Source organism: Hyperolius riggenbachi, chromosome 4, assembly GCF_040937935.1.
Source record: "Hyperolius riggenbachi isolate aHypRig1 chromosome 4, aHypRig1.pri, whole genome shotgun sequence".
Classification (NCBI taxonomy): domain Eukaryota; kingdom Metazoa; phylum Chordata; class Amphibia; order Anura; family Hyperoliidae; genus Hyperolius; species Hyperolius riggenbachi.
This window is the reverse complement of record NC_090649.1, coordinates 256,414,988-256,435,533: the sequence shown is the minus strand read 5'-3', so window position 1 is coordinate 256,435,533 and position 20,546 is coordinate 256,414,988. Positions and strand designations below refer to the sequence as shown.

Genomic DNA, 20,546 nt, shown 5'->3' with positions numbered 1-20,546 from the left:
CTAGAACTGCACTACAGTTAAGAAAAGTGCAAATCCATCCAAAACTGCTGCAGAATAAGAAGTGCTTCATAGCAGTTCTACAGATAGTGTAGCAGTGAAGGCTAGATATGATTTGTGAAGGGCTCCTCCCACCTCACTCAGCGCCTGCTGACAGCAGATGTATTGGTTACCTCAGCAACAGCAATTCCCCTTACACACAGCACTACCTGAGAGACCCTGAGAGACCTTCCATATTCCTAACAGTTTAAGAAGGAATCTGCACTATCTAGTGATTTCTTAGGATGTCTGAGTCAGTTCTGCATGGATTTCTAAAAACCTACTAATATTTTGTCTCAGACACTCTTGATAAATGTCCCCCTATGATTCTGGGATATGACAAATTGTTTGCTGGTTTTTACCTACTTCCCACAGATAGACCTTTGACCAGCAAGTTCAGCTAAACGAGGCTTTCTTCTTTTCTTCTGGCATTCTAGTACAGTGGACACCTAAAAGATTAACCTGGAGATGGAGCTGTGATGTAGACATCTTGCACTTGATAAACGGGCCTGATTTAGAAAGGCATCTTCAAAGATTTCCAAGTATCTCCATTAGAGCTATCATAAGTGATTAAGCACAATGGATTGGCTTACTTAAAAAATGTCTACTACGATGCATGGGAAACACAATTTTTCTTTGACAGCAATTAATCACACCATTGTCCATGTATTCTGCCTTGGTTGCCTAACTAAAGTAATTAAAGTAGGTTAGGTGGATATTCCAGCACGCTGCTTAGTAAGGTGAGAAGGGCTTTTATTTTATAAACAGTTGAGATTAGTCTGGCTTTCCTTGTGCCCTAAAATCTGTCTTGTCCTTTACCACACTTGTTTGACCCTAAAATATGGTTATTTCTGAATAATGAGTTATTGTCAGTAGCATGACAGGTATAACCTGTGACATGGGAATCTTTAACTTTCCAGATAATGTCAGAATAAGTACATTCTTACCAAGCATGCGCAAGTTCACGAAGCGCGCATGCCCATTAAAAAGGATCTTTCAATTATGTCTTCTTTTCTTCATGCATTGACCGTTTCTTTTACTGGGAATGCTTGGATCATTAACTTGCACATGTTCAGTAAACTTGCACACATTCACAGTTGTGTCTGCACTGTGACAGCACAGCTGAGGAAGAGCAACTTCCTGCAAATGTATCTAACTGTCCTGCAGCTCAATAATACAAAGAAGATGTGCCGATGAAAGCTCAGTGAGCTTATGCTTCCTATCATTATTATTTATTGTATTTATAAAGCGCCAACATATTACGCAGCGCTGAACATTACTTTAGCTTACAGACAATATTTAGGGGTGACATACAGCAATATGACAATACAGGAATACAAGAAAACCAGATCACACAGCACAGTATGAGTACAAGGTAATGCTTAGTCAATCACTGGAGCAGAGCATGAAGATTTGGCAAGTTAGGTTCACTCAAATGCATAGCATGGGTGCACAGTAATGGAGGTGCATGATCAGGTAGGACACAAAAAGAGGAGGACCCTGCCCAAAGGCTTACAATCTAGAGGGAGAGGTAGGGACACGAGAGGTAGGGGACCAGAGTTCAGCTGTGGGTTTAGAGCAATTGTAAGGGGTGGTAGGCCAGAGTGAAAAGGTGAGTTTTGAGGGCCTTCTTGAAGGTGTTGAAGGAGGGGCTGCCCTAATGGGTGGAGGTAGGGAGTTCCATAGTGTTGGAGCGGCTCTTGAGAAGTCCTGGAGGCGTGCATGGGACTGGGTGATGCGGGGGGCGGTCAGGCGAAGTTCATTGGAGGAGCGGAGTGAGCGGCTATCATGTGATACATTTGCTGCATAGTGTTTTCTTATACTCGTGCCTGCTGTGATGTTCATCTACCCAGGGTGGGGTTTTTATTCTTCTCCATACTATACGCCTCAATCATGTTCTGGATGAAGAAAAATTTGCAAGACATTAAAAAATAGGGCCTGTTAATTTGGGCAACCCATGTGTAGTAACACAAATCTCCTTACTAATGGTGCTAACTGTGTGATATGGGTGCTTGGTTAAATTACAGCTTTACAGTGGTACAGCTGCTTGGGTAAATTGTGGCTGCTCGAGTAAATTGCAGCTGCTTGGGTAAATTGCAGCTTTACTGTTCTGCCTCAGATGAGATTCAATATATTTCAGTGCCATACTGTTGTTATGTCTTTTTACAGCATGTATATTGTTCAGTTAATATTCAGCACTGCCACCCAGTGGTACTTTTCTTTAATGCCCCTTTTCCGTTATGTCAATTCAAAACCTTGCTACGAGCACAATGTTTGTGAGTTGGCTAGTTTGCTGGTGATTTGCAAAGCCTCCTGCTTTGTGCAGCTAACTACTGATGCAAAGATATGGGAGATGCTCATGTGTTGCTAGGAAGGATGCACTGATTTCATGGTAGAAAAAAAATGAGAAGAACATTTTAGCATTAAATTACAAATTGCCATAAGATTTTTATTTAAATGAAGACAGAATCCTCTTTTTCAGACTGAATAATAATCATTGTGCTTATTAATTTCACATGCAATCACTCTTATCCTCATATGACTAGATCCCCTTAGAGCAGCTTAGTTTGGTCTGCTTTTATAAGCTTATTTTAATCGGTCACTCACAACAACCACACAATTTCAGCAAGCAGTTTGCATAACTGTGTGTATAAACATGTAAGCAAAAGACTAATTATTCCAGTTTAATTACCACTCAGACCTACTGGTTTTATCCAGTCCTTTACCTGGTGAAGTGTGTCAAGTTATTTCTATTTTTACTTGAAAATCTCCACAAAAAAAGGCAAGGTCATTTAACATCAGATGTCATCTGGCTGATATCAATGCTAATAAAGAGCCTTCTTATCATTACAGTACGCTATCCCATCAGCAGCTCTGTCATCATTACAAATACTGTACACAATGTCAGGAAAACATGAAGGTTACCTCTGAAGCTAAAAAGAATAGTTATGAGTAAGGAGAGAAAAGTGCCCTTTGTGAACCTTCCCACTTATATTATTCGAACAAAATAAGAAAACAATGCTCAGGTTGCCCTTTGTGTCCCCCTAGCTGAATGCTTTTACTGTTTGTAAGCTTTTTTTCCAAGCCCCAGGCAGACTTTCAGATGGACTGACAGCCTCCATTTCTCTCAGTTTTCCTGTCAGTTCTTCTGTCTCCGAATAATGAAAAATCTCTATTCCTTTCCTCCCATCCACTCAGTCTCTGCAAGCAATGTAATTTAAGGTATAATACAAACACATCAGCTAGTTCTTTGTTTGCCCCCAATTGCATAATAACTAGAGAAGGCAAAACAAAGGCCAATGTGAAGTTTTCACCATGAATAACTTTTCTGTTTCCATCTAATGGATTTATTTTCTTCTATTTAGCTAATAAATTGGGTCATTATGCTACAAAATCTTTCATTCCCTAACAAGTGCCTCAATCTTTGAGGTTCTCATTTTTTTCAAGTACAATAAGGAGCAGTGGGTAAGTGAAAATAGCGCTACTTTAATATATGTGAATAATAGCTTTCAAATGCCGATAAACTCTTCACGACCTTTTTTAATTTGAATGTTTGTATCACAATTTTTACACCAATTAGTGCTATCTACACATCTCCTATCAGGGATTTCTATGCAGCTACTCGGAATATATCAAAGGAATTTAATAAGCCTTTTAAGGTAAGTGCAATATACAGTTTTGCATAACTCTAACTTTTGTCCTTGGCATGTTCAGCAATATGACTTCAAAGACAATAAAAAAAAAAAGCTTCAAGAATTTCATTAAAGTTGTAACTTAAGGAAAGTGCTTTAAGAACATGATGTACATTTTAAATGGTTTTAACAACCAATGTAATTTAAAGAGAGAGTTAAAGAAAATGATCATTCGGAATCAGAACCAGTGACTGGTGGGTTGCTCACCACCATCTGCACAGTAACTGATTAGCAACTACTGGGCTTGTTGACAGAGGCGCCAGGCTATGTACCGGACCGCATTGGTGATATGCTCCTATTTATTGCCTGAGGAAGTGGGATATACCCGCGAAACGCGTTGCACCTTTTTTGGAGTATGTAAATAAACAGATTTTTGCTCAAAACAGCAATTTTTGTGTCTGTTTTGGAGGGGTAAGTCCACCGCTACCTACTTCATTTTATCCATTTTAAAGAAATATTGTTTTTACCCTGTTGGCGCCTCTGTACTACTTTTGAAGATATAGATCTTGTAATTGTGATTAGTTGTGATTAAGTTATTTTCAAAAGAAAGGAAGGAGTGCTGAAAGGTGAAAATTGCTCTGGTCCTAAAGGGGAAAAAACCCTCAGTGGTCAAGTGGTTTAACCACTTAAGGACCGCGATGTTAAAGCCCCCTAGTGACCAAGCCATTTTTTACTGAATAGAACACTGCAGCTTTAAGGCCTCACTGCAGGGCCACACATATCAGCATACAAGTGATTCCCCCCCTTTTCTCCCCACCAACAGAGCTTTCTGTTGGTAGGGTCTGATCGCTCCCCCAGAGTTTTTTTTTATATTTTTATTCTTTTTTTAATAAATTTACTTTTTTTTTTTACCTCCCTCCTTCCCCCAGTCAGCCTATCACAACGTTTGGCTGTGACAGGCTTCAGCCTATCACAGCGGATTGCTCCTGTGTCGCCCAGGGGGACAGCCATGTCACATCAGTGCACGCGCTCTCCTGCAAGCCCCATAGGAAGCCATTCAAGCCAATCGGCGTGGAGTGGTCCTGGGGCTGCCGCCGCGTTCACACCAGTTTGCGTGGAGCGGTTGGCAAGAGGTTAAGCAGGGAGGGGAACAATTTGTTAATGATTATCACTACTCAAAGCAGATTCCCACTACATATTCAATTAAGAGCTAATATAGTTGTTGGTGCAGTGCCCCCTGGTGGACGTCACTGGTCCATGGGCACCAGTGTGGTTGCAACCTCTTCATTTCCTATACTCTCCTAGTGGTTCTGGGTCACCATGAGCTATATGGGTATGCTGTATATATCTTTAAATTAACTAATAAAGGAATCCTTTACCACTATTATTTTAACACATCATTGAACCACAGTGAGTATTTACTCACCATGATTCAGAACTAGGTAGGTCAAGTTCTGACTGAGGCAAACTGACCTGTTTATTGCTACTAGAGATGGCCCGAACCTCAGATTTTCGGTTCGCACGAAGTTTTGCGAACCACAATAGACTTCAATGGGGAAGCGAACTTTGAAAACTAGAAACACTTATGCTGGCCAGAAAAGTGATGGAAAAGATGTTTCAAGGGGGTCTAACACCTGGAGGGGGGCATGGCGGAGTGGGATAGATGCCAAAAGTCCCAGGGAAAAATATGGATTTGAAGCAAAGCAGCATTTTAAGGGCAGAAATCACATTGAATGCTAAATTGCAGGCCTAAAGTGCTTTAAAACATTTTGCATGTGTATACATCAATCAGGGAGTGTAATTAGAGTACTGCTTCACACTGACACACCAAACTCACTGTGTAATGCACCGCAAACAGCTGTTTGTGTAGTGACGGCCATGCTGGACTGGTGCGCATCATGGCCAGAGTGCAGGCCATGGCGGTTTTCAAACCCATATGGTCGCCGGGCTGTGGTAGCTCAATGATAGAACAACAGTGACTGTCAGGTAGGTATATGCAGTGATGGGTATTACAATGTGCACCTGTCACACACAGACAGGTACCAGACAGGCACAGTGACACTGCGTGCGCTCACGTAGGTGGGTGGGTGCACAGTGAACAGCAGGTAGGTATATGCAGTGGGTATTACAATGTGCACCTGTCACACACACAGATAGTAGTCACTAAATGTGCTGGGCCTGGCAGTGGTACACACAGTAGGAATTAGCAAGGCTGTCTATGCAACACAAGTGTCAGTGGGACACACAGAAAAAAAAATTAGATCACAAGAACAAGATTAGCTCTCAAAAGAGCTGTTATGGGGTGCTTTTTTTGCAATAAGAATCAGCAAGGAGCAAGCTAAGAAGCCTAAAAGAGCCTAACTAAGCTTTCCCTATGAGAGTCTGCAGCAGAGCAGCTGTCCCTTCACTAATTACTGCTGGCAGTGAGTGAAAAGCCTGACGTTGCCTGCCTTTTATAAGGGGGGGTGGAGCTCCAGGAGGGAGTGTAGCCTAATTGGCTACAATGTGCCTGCTGACTGTGATGTAGAGGGTCAAAGTTGACCCTCCTGATGCACTATGAGGGCAAACCGAACTTCCGGAAAAGTTTACGGGTCTCTGCAATCACGAACCCCGGAAGTTTGCCGGAAACCATTCGCCTGCAAACCATTCGGGCCATCTCTACCTGCAGTGCCCAGTGCCCAGCCTTTTTTTAATAAAGAGTATCACAGATATCCACCTTCTCCTATGAAGAATTAGTATACGGGAACATTAATACTTCTCCTACATTCCCTCATTAGTACTGCATTCCAGAAACCTCAAGCTTCATTCCATATTGATGGCCATCTTGTGTTGTAGGCATGCAACATTGACCAGAATAGAGGGTGTATTTAGTGATGCCTCCCTCCAATTGCAAGAATGTGAGAAGGACCACATCTTCCCCCAAAAGGGAATGCAAGAGGTTGTGTCAATATCATGCCATTGCGACTAGGGATGATCAATGAGATGCAAATAATTCCAAGTTGATGAAGAATTATGTACATTTTATATGCAAAAGTAAGCAGCTTTAAAAAGGACCAATCAAAAGTCCCAAGATATAAATTGATTGGACCATTTTCAAGCCACATATATTTGCATACAGAATTTGCAAATCTTGTATCAAGTCGGAATTATTTGCAGCTCATTGACCATCTCTTATTGGGACATGAGCTAAAAACTGTTAAGTAGTGCTGCTGAAATATGCCTCTGATTAGCTTGAGGACATTTGGCTAAACAAGTGAAAAATGTTCTAAATCAAAATACCACTAACATTATTTGGATAAAGTTTGAGTTTGTTGTGGCCTAAATGGCCTAAATTAAATGCAAAAAAATGTGTACCGCTGTGCAGATAGGGTGCTTTTTTTTAGTTGTAACGACAGTATTATAAAGGTGCAAATCCTTCAGATTACAACTTTGGCAGTCCTTCAATGCTATACATACTGTTACAGAATCAAATTACTAAGGGTGATTTCTGTTAGAAACACACACATTGCTTAAACACACACTGGGTATTTTGAGTTTGTTGATGTGAATACTCAGTGTTATGTGTTGCTTTGTTATTCTGCTCTATTCTATAGTAGGTTTCTAGTTTTCTCTTTTTTAGATTAAGGTTCTATTATTCGTAAGTGATACATAAATAAGATATTTCCTACAAGATAAGCATTTTTTTGTTTCTGTTGTTTTGGTTTATGTGGTAGTTAAGATAAGCCAATAAATTAAAGATGTAAAACTGCTACATCCCTGAGGGAGTGGGGAGTTATGCACAGACCTCTGTAGACTAGAAAATGCCACATTTATTGCCATTAGGTATTGAGAAGAGATCCTGGAACACATTCACAGACATACACTGGTGCAGTGGGTCCTGTGTTCCTCCTAGTTCATGACAATGCCCAGCCTGTTGTGGAAAAAGTATGCATTCAGATCCTGGGGTATAAAGGAATTAATACCACTGACTAGCCCCCCATATTTGCATGACCACTTAAATTCAATAGAACACATATAGGGCATTATCCAATGTGACCAAATATCACCTCAGACTTTAAAGAAAAACTGTAACCAAGAATTGAACTTCATCCCAATCAGTAGCTGATAACCCTTTTCCCATGAGAAATCTTTTCCATTTCTCAAACAGATCATCAGGGGGCTCTGTATGCCTGATATTGTGGTGAAACCCCTCCCACAGTGTTATGTCAGGACCATGGTTCTGACATCACACTGTGGGAGTCTTGTTGCATTGTGGGAAATAACAGCTGTTTACAGATGTTTCCAACTGCCAAAAAAGCAAGCAGTCTACTTCCACTGACATCATCTGCCAGCAGTAAAAATGTCACCATGTGATAAATGCCAGGATGTAAATCAGGGAGAGGAAATAATTAACAATGGGCAAACACTGACTAAATCATGTATACATAATTATTGTAAAAATGAAGCACTTTTATATTACATTATTTTCACTGGAGTTCATTTTTAAAGGAGATTAGTTATGCCATTTTCCAGATCTGGGAGAAGATTATAACACCATCTGTCCATTCACTTTTTCACTTTGATTTGATGCAATTACATTTTTGTAAAATGAACTAGCCTACCACATAATTTTTTTCACTTTGATTTTTGGGGTGTCTTTGAATTCAGCCCTCTGTAGATTGATCATTTATATTTCCATTAAATTATGTCACATCCTTTCATTCCTAATGCCAAGTCCATATCAGTATAGATATCACGCATATTTTTTACCTTTGAAATATGAAGCATATTCAAAGTGTCCCTTTAGTTTTTGTTTTTTTAAGTAATGTATTAGTATTAATATTATTATTATTCTTAGTATTATTATTATTACTACCCATTGTATCCAGCAGTGGCTGGATGGTGTAATGGTTAAGGGCTCTGCCTCTGACACAGGCGACCAGGGTTCGAATCTCGGCTCTGCCATTCAGTAAGCCAGCACCTATTCAGTAGGAGACCTTAGGCAAGTCTCCCTAACACTGCTACTGCCTATAGAGCGCATCCTAGTGGCTGCAGCTCTGGTGCTTGGAGTCCGCCAGGAGAAAAAATGTTATGTGTCTTGTCTTGTATGAAGTAGTGATGAAGTAGTCATTTATTACTTAAATTTAGCTGATGAAATAATATTGTGCAGAAATATTTAAAGGGGCACTATGGCGAAAAATTGTAAAATTGAAAATATGTGCAAACATATCCAAATAAGAAGTACATTTTTTCCACAGTAAAATGAGCCATAAATTACTTTTCTCCTATGTTGCTGTCACTTATAGTAGGTAGTAGAAGCGACAGGTTTTGGACTAGTCCATCTCTCCACAGGGGATTCTCAGGAATTTATTTATTTTCAGAAGCACTTAGTGAATGGCAGTTGCTCTGTCCAACTGCCAGAAAACTGTGTAGTGAGCAGGGAAGCTGGCCAGCATCATTGTTTAAATCCTTTTTAGGGAATATCTTTGTAAAGAATAAAAGCCTTTCTGAGAATCCCCTATGAATAGATGGACTCAGTGGCGTCCCTACCATGGGGCGGCCAGGAGCGCTCCGCTCCGGGTGTCAGCTCCAGGGGGGGTGTCATCAAGGCCTCCCCAGAAGCCTTGATGACACAGGAGGGGAAGCAGCGCTGAAGGAGGGGTGGCAGCGTCGGCGGGGAGGGGGGAAATACCCCCCCACATCTCCCTCACCTGGGTCCCCTCCTTCGGCGCTTCCCCTCCACGGGCGCCGGCAATGGGCACTGACAGGGCGGCTGATAGCCGCCCTCAGTTTACCCGAGCAGGGCTACGGGAAGATGGCCGCCGAAGCCCGCACTGGAGACAAAAATAGACGGCAAGATGGCCGCCGACGCCATCTTGCCGTCTATTTTTGTCTCCAGTGTGGGCTTCGGCGGCCATCTTCCCGTAGCCCTGCACTGATGACGCAGCAGGAGACGGCGCGGGACATTCAAGAGGAGCTGCGGAGGCTGCCTGGGACTCGGAAGAGAGGTTTCATCTGCAGGTAAGTGAGTGTTTTTTTTTTCTTTTACAGGTGCACCGGCCCGGCCACCCACCGCTGCTGCCCACCTACCCACCGCTGCTGCCCACCTACCCACCACTGCTGCCCACCACCTACCCACCACTGCTGCCCACCTACCCACCAGGCTACCCACCACTGCTGCCCACCTACCCACCACTGCTGCCCACCTACCCACCGCTGCTGCCCACCACCTACCCACCACTGCTGCCCGCCTACCCACCAGGCTACCCACCACTACTGCCCACCTACCCACCACTGCTGCCCACCTACCCACCGCTGCTGCCCACCTACCACCACTGCTGCCCACCTACCCACCGCTGCTGCCCACCTACCCACCACTGCTGCCCACCTACCCACCAGGCTACCCACCACTGCTGCCCACCTACCCACCACTGCTGCCCACCTACCCACCGCTGCTGCCCACCTACCCACCAGGCTACCCAGCAGGCTACCCACCGCTGCTGCCCACCTACCCACCGCTGCTGCCCATCTACCCACCGCTGCTGCCCACCTACCCACCGCTGCTGCCCACCTACCCAGCAGGCTACCCACCACTGCTGCCCACCTACCCACCACTGCTGCCCACCTACCCACCACTGCTGCCCACCTACCCACCAGGCTACCCAGCAGGCTGCCCACCTACCCACCACTGCTGCCTACCTACCCACCAGGCTACCCAGCAGGCTACCCACCACTGCTGCCCACCTACCCACCACTGCTGCCCACCTACCCACCGCTGCTGCCCACCTACCCACCGCTGCTGCCCACCTACCCACCGCTGCTGCCCACCTACCCACCGCTGCTGCCCACCTACCCACCAGGCTACCCACCACTGCTGCCCACCTACCCACCACTGCTGCCCACCTACCCACCAGGCTACCCAGCAGGCTGCCCACCTACCCACCAGGCTACCCACCACTGCTGCCCACCTACCCACCACTGCTGCCCACCTACCCACCACTGCTACCCAGCAGGCTGCCCACCTACCCACCAGGCTACCCAGCAGGCTGCCCACCTACCCACCACTGCTGCCCACCTACCCACCACTGCTACCCAGCAGGCTGCCCACCTACCCACCAGGCTACCCAGCAGGCTGGCCACCTACCCACCACTGCTGCCCCCCTACCCACCAGGCTACCCAGCAGGCTACCCACCACTGCTGCCCCCCTACCCACCACTGCTACCCAGCAGGCTGCCCACCTACCCACTAGGCAATCAGGCTGCTCACCCTTCACCACCTACCCACCAGGCTATCAGCTTGCCAACACTCAAATCTGCTACCGATATTGTGTATTTTGTGGTCAGATCTGCTACCGACATTGTGTATTTTGTGGTCAGTTTAACTACCGTCATTATGTATTTTGTGGTCAGTTTAACTACCGTTGTGTATTTTGTGGTCAGTTTAACTACCGTCATTGTGTATTTTGTGGTCAGTTTAACTACTGATATTGTGTATTTTGTGGTGAAATCTGGTGCTGACATTGTGTATGTTCTGGTCAAATCTACCGCAAGATTGAATGATTTTTTTCTGGTCAAATCTGCCGACATGATTGAATGTATTTTCTTGTGAAATCTGCTCACATAACGTGTAATGTCTGGTGAAATGTTCTCGCATTACGTGTATTTTATGTTGAAAGCTTCTGACATTTTGTGTATTTTCTGGAGAAAAGCTGCGCAATGATGTGAATTTTCTGGAGAAAGGTTGACTAAAACTTGGGTGCACTTTTAAATTAGCTCCGCCTCATCCGGTCATAGCCACGCCCATTTTTCCGCCGCAGGTGGTGTACTGTGGGGGGGGGGTGTCTTTCAATACCTAGCACCGGGTGTCAAATGCCCTAGGTACGCCACTGGATGGACTAGTCCAAAACCTGTCACTTCTGTCAGATTTCTACTACCTACTGTAAGTGACAGCAACATAAGAGACAAGTAATTTATGGCTCATTTTACTCTGGAAAAAAAATGTACTTCTTATTTGTTTATGTTTGCACATATTTTACATTTTTCAATTTTTCGCCGTAGTCTCCCTTTAAGCTCAGCAGGTTAGGGATATATTACATAACGTTACTGATAAAATGTCAGCATGGGAACTTATATGTCCAATAGAATTTAATGCTCATAAAAAGTGTGCAACTAGGGTATGGAAATATATTTCCCTTATATGTATTGTAGCAGAACTGGAGTTATTAATATCTGGCTGAGATAAGGAAACGGTAAAGCCATTACCTTTACTTCTGTGGTTATCAGAGGCATTTCACCTAGGGATATTCGATCTTCTGCACTACAACAGTTCCCCATAACACTTCTAAGCGTTAAGATGAAATCTCCCACAGACTAATATGGAGCTGATTACTTCTAATTAAAGCTTCAGGGAGGTATACAAGTGCCCTGACCAAACCTGAACCATCAGCTAGTAAAACGTGTAGCTTCCACCATACCTAATACTGGATCACTGGTGGACAGCTATAGAGACACCACACTTAGACTGTTTATGTGGTATAATAAATTCACAATATGTTTTTTAAATTCTACAGGCTCTCTGCTTTCAGACAATACACAGTATATGTGAACACTGTATTACAAACTTTAAAGTGCCCATACAGGGAGATCGACCATTATCGACCACGAGACAGATCTCTCTCTAATCAAATCTGATCTCTCCGGAACTGGCCTTGTGAGGCTGCATCAAACCCTCTTGACCTCCCGCCCCCCCCCCCGCTGTTCCCCCTAACGTAAAATGCCCCCCCCCCACAGTACTTTACCTGTCCGTGTCCGCCACTGCCTCCTGCTTCTTCCACGTGCCCAATGTGGTTGCCAGCGTATACATGGGCGCGTGTTACGTCACACACACACCCATGTTACACCAGCAACTACATGGGGAGTGTGTATGAAGATGGAGCCAGCAGCGCACATGGACAGATAAAGTAAACTGCACCAGGCACTGGGGGGGTAATTTACATTGGAGGATAACGCCGGGGTTTCTTCGTGTTTGTTGCTCATCCTGATATTGCATGCCATTACTGGCATGCACCCTATCAAGCCTGAAATTGGTTGCATTGTCAATTAGGTATGCTCTTGGCAGCACCAATTTTCATCCGATTCGATAATGATTATTAAATCCAATGGCAAGCATAGGGTAAAATGAGACATAAATTACTTCTCTCCTATGTTGCTGTCACTTACAGTAGGTAGTAGAAATCTGACATTACCGACAGATTTTGGGTTAGTCCATCTCTCCATAGGGGATTCTCAGCATGGCCTTTATTCTTTATAAAGACATTCCCTGAAAAAGATTTATACAAAGATGCTGGCAAGCCTCCCTGCTCGTTGCACAGTTTTTTGGCAATTGGGCAGAGCAACTTCCATTCACCAAGTGCTTTTGAAAATAAAGAAAACCCTGAGAACCCCCCTATAAGAAGACGGGCTAGTCCAAAATCTGTCGATAATGTCAGATTTCTTCTACTTACTGTAAGTGACAGCAACATAGGAGAAAAGTAATGTATGGCTCATTTTACTCTGGAAGAAACATACTATTTGAAACATGTATTTAAAATGTTTAGATTTTTGCGACAGAGGTCCTTTAAGGTGCTAGTGTTTTAGACATGTGTATATAAAAATGAGGCCCTGATCAATAACACAATGTATTTGATGTACTTCCATTACTGTTTTTAACTCTGTTTTGAAATATAAGCATGTCACTCCTGCTGTTTCCATTTCAAAAATGACTCATCACAAGCCTGTACTGCAAACTTAGATTATCATCTTCACAGGTATGATATAGAGTGCAGATACACTATTTAGAAAGAGGGAGGTGAGAGGAGTACTAGCTACAAAAGCAGTGAGAATTTTTCTTTTCCATTCTAATTTTCATGATCCATTTTAAGACATTTTAAGCACTCCTACTGTAATGTATGCTAACACTTTCATTTACATCCTGTTATATTTACTATAAATTAAGTCACCAATGGGGCACACCACCAGTAGATCGAGGAAATTACTAAATTGCTACTACCATTTTCAAATAGCATCTCTAGATTATTTTGATATTTCAGTTATTTTACTTCTTATTTTCTAAATTCCTTTGTAGGTCCTAAATATGTAACACATTTTGTTTTTAGAAGGAATACAGAATTCAAAATATGCATACAATAGCTGCATAAAGCATTCTAATCTGCTCTGTTAACTTGGAAATGTTGTACTAATCCAATATTTAGTAGGACGGAGTGCAAAAGGTCTTTCCGATGAGACACACAAGGGATACCAACAACTGCAAAGCAGAAAATAGTGGCTGGTTCTTGTGCAAAAACAAATTGTTTAATTATAAAATGTTACCTACTGTGGAAATGGCATACAGGGGCCTCTGACTCCATTAGGATGTTTTCCTGAAAAAGCAATGTATGAATTATTGCAAAATAAAATATTATATCTAAAAATGCACCTCTCAGTATAAAAAAATGTAACATAAATAAACCCATTAGAGTTTTCCTTAACTATACAATATAAAATTAGAGTATTGGCGTATTGAAATTCTTACATCTTAAGTTAAAGCACAAGCTGTTTATTTCTTTCAAAATAAAACATAATATCCATTGAAATTTTACACAGACAAAAGGTCTCATGCTATAAGGTGAGAAATAATCATTTTTCCTGTTTTCACTTCAAATGTTCAGTTGGGTTCAAGAAGTTAAAGAGAATCTGTAACATCAAAATGTCCCCTGGGGGGTACTCACCTCGGGTGGGGGAAGCCTCCGGATCCTAATGAGGCTTCCCACTAGAGTTGGGCCGAACCTCCGATTTTCGGTTCGCGAACCGGGTTCGCGAACTTTCGCGAAAGGTTCGGTTCGCGTTAAAGTTCGCGAACCGCAATAGACTTCAATGGGGATGCGAACTTTGAAAAAAAAAATTAATTATGCTGGCCACAAAAGTGATGGAAAAGATGTTTCAAGGGGTCTAACACCTGGAGGGGGGGATGGCGGAGTGGGATACATGCCAAAAGTCCCCGGGAAAAATCTGGATTTGACGCAAAGCAGCGTTTTAAGGGCAGAAATCACATTGAATGTTAAATGACAGGCCTAAAGTGCTTTCAAACATCTTGCATGTGTATACATCAATCAGGTAGTGTAATTAAGGTACTGCTTCACACTGACGCACCAAACTCATCGTGTAACGCACCGCAAACAGCTGTTTGTGTAGTGACGGCCGTGCTGGACTGGTGCGCACCATGGCGAGAGTGCAGGTTTTGGTGGCTTTACAGCCCATATGGTCAGCAGGGCCGGGCCGAGGCAGAGGCTGGAGAGGCTCCAGCCTCAGGGCGCAGTGTAGGAGGGGGCGCACAATTCATTCAGTTGTCATTCCCAATTGTGTTTGAAGCAGAAAGAAATAGGAAAAGGGGATACATGGCAGTGACTGCAAGTCAGATAACTAGAGATTAAGGTATTGGGGAGGATGGGGGCCCTGGGGCGCCTCTTAGTCTAGTAGCAATCAGTGTGTGACGGCTGGGGCGGAGGGATGGAGGGGCGCACTTTGGTGTCTCAGCCTTGGGTGCTGAAGGACCTTGTCCCAGCTCTGATGGTCAGTCACCTGGCTGATGTAGCTGAATGACAGAACAGTGACTGTCCAGCTGATCAAATTTGGTCTGACCACAATGAGGCAACGACCTTATTATCGTGGGTGTGCCCCCCGAGACACTCATCTAGGCGCCGGTCATTGCTCCATTGTGATACGCAAGCCCCTTCACCACGGCAAGGTAATGATCACGAAGGGGAATGGGCGCATGTTCATGCCTTTTCTTTTGTTGTTGCAGCTGCCCGCAGTGCAGCCAGAAAAATTAGGCAGTCATGTACACGCACCCGAAAAATTATTACAGCGGCCGCTGCTAGCAGCGGCCTAAAAAATTCAGCAATCCGCCTGGAGTCCCGGACCCTGTTGGTGGTGGCGGAGAAGGTAGTGAAGCGGCCTGCAGGCAGACATGCTGTGTGGAGGGACTGGGAGCGACTTAGTCTTCTTGGGGCAGGCCAGGCAGCCAGTCACACGGCGTGCAGGCAGAGATGCTGTATGTGCGGGGACTGACTTAGTCTTGGGGCGGGCAGCAGCCCTCCGGGATCCATGCCTCATTCATTTTTATAAAGGTGAGGTACTTAACACTTTTGTGACTTAGGCGACTTCTCTTCTCTGTGACAATGCCTCCAGCTGCGCTGAAGGTCCTTTCTGAGAGGACGCTTGCGGCAGGGCAGGAGAGAAGTTGGATGGCAAATTGGGACAGCTCTGGCCACAGGTCAAGCCTGCGCACCCAGTAGTTCAAGGGTTCCTCATCGCTGTTCACAGCAGTGTCTACATCCACACTTAAGGCCAGGTAGTCGGCTACCTGCCGTTCCAGGCGTTGGTGGAGGGTGGATCCGGAAGGGCTACGGCGAGGCGTTGGACTAAAGAACGTCCGCATGTCCGACATCACCATGAGATCGCTGGAGCGTCCTGTCTTTGACTGCGTGGACACGGGAGGAGGATTAGTGGCAGTGGTACCTTGCTGGCGTTGTGCCGTCACATCACCCTTAAAGGCATTGTAAAGCATAGTTGACAGCTGGTTCTGCATGTGCTGCATCCTTTCCACCTTCCGGTGAGTTGGTAACAGGTCCGCCACTTTGTGCCTGTACCGAGGGTCTAGTAGTGTGGCCACCCAGTACAGCTCATTCCCCTTGAGGTTTTTTATACGGGGGTCCCTCAACAGGCAGGACAGCATAAAAGACGACATCTGCACAAAGTCGGATCCAGTACCCTCCATCTCCTCTTGCTCTTCCTCAGTGACGTCAGGTAAGTCAACCTCCTCCCCCCAGCCGCGAACAATACCACGGGAAGGTTGCGCAGCACAAGCCCCCTGCGACGCCTGCTGCGGTTGTTCTCCTGCCGCTGTCCCCTCCTCCTCCTCCTCCTCCCCCAAAGAAACACCTTGCTCATCATCCTCTGAGTCTGACTCATCTTCTGCACATGACCTCTCTTCTTCCTCCTCCTCCCCCCTCTGTGCTGCCGCAGGTGTTGAGGAAACAGCTGGGTCTGATGAAAATTGGTCCCATGCCTGTTCCTGCCGTAACGGTTCCTGGTCACGCTCATTCGCAGCTTCATCCGCCACTCTACGCACAGCACGCTCCAAGAAGTACGCGTAGGGAATTAAGTCGCTGATGGTGCCCTCACTGCGGCTCACCAGGTTGGTCACCTCCTCAAACGGCCGCATGAGCCTGCATGCATTTTTCATCATTGTCCAGTTGTCGGGCCAGAACATCCCCATCTTCCCAGACTGTTTCGTTCTACTCCAGTTGTAGAGGTACTGGGTGACGGCTTTCTTCTGTTCTAGCAGGCGGGAGAACATGAGGAGGGTCGAGTTCCAGCGAGTGGGGCTATCGCAAATGAGGCGTCTCACCGGCATGTTGTTTTTACGCTGAATTTCTGCAAATCGTGCCATGGCTGTGTAAGAGCGCCTCAAATGCCCACAGAACTTCCTGGCCTGCTTCAGGACATCCGCTAAGCCAGGGTACTTTGCCACAAATCTTTGAACCACCAGATTCATGACATGTGCCATGCAGGGTATGTGTGTCAGCTTCCCCATATGCAAAGCGGCAAGCAGATTGCTGCCGTTGTCGCACACCACGTTGCCTATCTCCAGGTGGTGCGGGGTCAGCCACTCATCCACCTGTTTCTTAAGAGCAGCCAGGAGAGCTGCTCCAGTGTGACTCTCCGCTTTGAGACAAGCCATGTCTAAGATGGCGTGACACCGTCGTACCTGGCATGCAGCATAGGCCCTGCGGAGCTGGGGCTGTGTAGCTGGAGAGGAGAACTGCCACTCAGCCAAGGAGGAGGAGGAGGACAGCGAAGAGCATGTAGCAGGAGGAGAGGAGGTGGCAGGAGGCCTGCCTGCAAGCCGTGGAGGTGTCACAATTTGGTCCGCCGCTTTCTGCTTGCCATCGTTCACCACCAGGTTCACCCAATGGGCTGTGTAGGTAATGTAGCGGCCCTGCCCGTGCTTGGCAGACCAGGCATCCGTGGTCAGGTGTACCCTTGACCCAACGCTCTTCGCAAGAGATGACACCACTTGCCTCTCAACTTCACGGTGCAGTTGGGGTATGGCCTTTCTGGAAAAATAAGTGCGGCCTGGCATCTTCCACTGCGGTGTTCCGATGGCCACAAATTTACGGAAGGCCTCAGAGTCCACCAGCCGGTATGGTAACAGCTGGCGAGCTAACAGTTCCGCCACGCCAGCTGTCAGACGCCGGGCAAGGGGGTGACTGGCCAAAAGTGGCTTCTTCCGCTCAAACATTTCCTTCACGGACACCTGACTGCTGCTGTGGGCAGAGGAGCAGGAACCGCTCAAGGGCAGAGGCGGAGTGGAGGAGGATGCCTGTGAAGGTGCAAGGGAGAGAGCGGCATAAGCAGATGATGCACCTGAAGGAGGAAGAGGAGAAGGAGAGTGACTTTGCTTTTGTGTGCTGCTGCTGCTTTTGCTCAGGTGGCCATCCCATTGCTGTTTGTGCCTTTTCTGCAGGTGCCTTCGTAAGGCACTTGTCCCTACGTGAGTGTTGGCCTTTCCACGGCTCAATTTTTGTTGGCAGAGCGAACAGATGGCTTTGGTCCGATCTGAGGCACACACATTAAAAAATTTCCACACCGCTGAGCCACCCTGGGATGTGGGCACTATGGGGACCTCAGCAGCTGATGCTGAAGGGCAAGTTGGCTGGCTGTACATAGGTGGCGAATCTGGCGATACATGGTGCCGGACTCTGCCACCAGCTGTTTCTGACGAAGAGCTGCCCCAGCTTCTTTCAGCAACTTCTATCCTCCTACTACTCTCTGACTCCCCCTCTGAACTGTCCCCCTCTTCATCTCCTCTATTGGGAACATACAGAGGATCCCTATCATCGTCATCATCGTAATCATCCTGCCCAGCTTCGCTTGCCTCAGAAAAATCCAAATGTGTAGGTCCTTCATCCTCCTTACACGTTACATCCATAGTGTTGTCGCGTAACGCAGACATATGAGCTGGTGAAAATTCATCTGGCTGTAACAATGGCTGTGCATCAGTGATTTCACCACCACTAAATAATTCTTGCGAAGTGTCAAATGCAGCGGAAGTGGTGCTAGTAGTAGCGCTGGTGGCTGAGCAAGATGAGGTGTTCTGTGTCGCTAAATACTCAACCACGTCCTGACAATCTTGGGAGGTGATGGGACGTGCCTTCTTCCGAGCACTGTACTGTGGGCCAGGTCCACACGAAATTACATTTACACGACCTCGCGCAGACCTGCCGGGTGGCCTTCCTCTGCCTCTGCCACTACCTCTTCCTCTTCCTCTACCTGTTTTGTCCATATCGGGTATGCACGGAGTGGTATATCACACTGCGTGCACTCACGTAGGTAGGTGGGTTCACTTAACTGCACAGGTATGCGCACTGATGCGGTGGGTTCACTGAACAGTACAGGTATACAGTGGCGGGTTCACTGAACACAACAGGTATGCAGTGGCGTGTTCACTAAACAGGTATACAGTGGCAGGTCCACTGAACAGAACAGGTATACAGTGGCAGGTCCACTGAACAGAACAGGTATACAGTGGTGGGTCCACTGAACAGAACAGGTATACAGTGGCAGGATCACTGAACAGGTATGCAGTGGCAGGATCACAGTACAGGTATGCAGTGGGCTGAGGGCTCACTGAACAGAACAGGTATGCTGTGGCAGGATCACTGAACAGGTATGCAGTGGCAGGATCACAGTACAGGTATGCAGTGGGCTGAGGGCTCACTGAACAGAACAGGTATGCTGTGGCAGGATCACTGAACAGGTATGCAGTGGCAGTATCACAGTACAGGTATGCAGTGGGCTGAGGGCTCACTGAACAGAACAGGTATGCTGTGGCAGGATCACTGAACAGGTATGCAGTGGCAGGATCACAGTACAGGTATGCAGTGGGCTGAGGGCTCACTGAACAGAACAGGTATGCTGTGGCAGGATCACTGAACAGCTATGCAGTGGCAGGATCACAGTACAGGTATGCAGTGGGCTGAGGGCTCACTGAACAGAACAGGTATGCTGTGGCAGGATCACTGAACAGGTATGCAGTGGCAGGATCACAGTACAGGTATGCAGTGGGCTGAGGGCTCACTGAACAGAACAGGTATGCTGTGGCAGGATCACTGAACAGGTATGCAGTGGCAGGATCACAGTACAGGTATGCAGTGGGCTGAGGGCTCACTGAACAGAACAGGTATGCTGTGGCAGGATCACTGAACAGCTATGCAGTGGCAGGATCACAGTACAGGTATGCAGTGGGCTGAGGGCTCACTGAACAGAACAGGTATGCTGTGGCAGGATCACTGAACAGCTATGCAGTGGCAGGATCACAGTACAGGTATGCAGTGGGCTGAGGGCTCACTGAACAGAACAGGTATGCTGTGGCAGGATCACTGAACAGGTATGCAGTGGCAGGATCACAGTACAGGTATGCAGTGGGCTGAGAGCTCACTGAACAGAACAGGTATGCTGTGGCAGGATCACTGAACAGGTATGCAGTGGCAGGATCACAGTACAGGTATGCAGTGGGCTGAGGGCTCACTGAACAGAACAGGTATGCTGTGGCAGGATCACTGAACAGCTATGCAGTGGCAGGATCACAGTACAGGTATGCAGTGGGCTGAGGGCTCACTGAACAGAACAGGTATGCTGTGGCAGGATCACTGAACAGCTATGCAGTGGCAGGATCACAGTACAGGTATGCAGTGGGCTGAGGGCTCACTGAACAGAACAGGTATGCTGTGGCAGGATCACTGAACAGCTATGCAGTGGCAGGATCACAGTACAGGTATGCAGTGGGCTGAGGGCTCA

The 20,546-nt window shown here is 46.3% G+C and overlaps 1 long non-coding RNA gene across 3 annotated transcripts in view; it reads right to left on the bottom strand.

The window, feature by feature from the left end:
- Positions 1 to 20,546, bottom strand: part of LOC137570695 (uncharacterized) — an 81,862-nt gene that overhangs the window by 35,233 nt on the left and 26,083 nt on the right. For all 3 annotated transcript variants that reach the window (XR_011031141.1, XR_011031140.1, XR_011031139.1), the window contains exon 2: positions 14,020 to 14,065. This is a non-coding gene — a long non-coding RNA (uncharacterized lncRNA). The remainder of the gene's footprint in view (positions 1 to 14,019; positions 14,066 to 20,546) is intronic.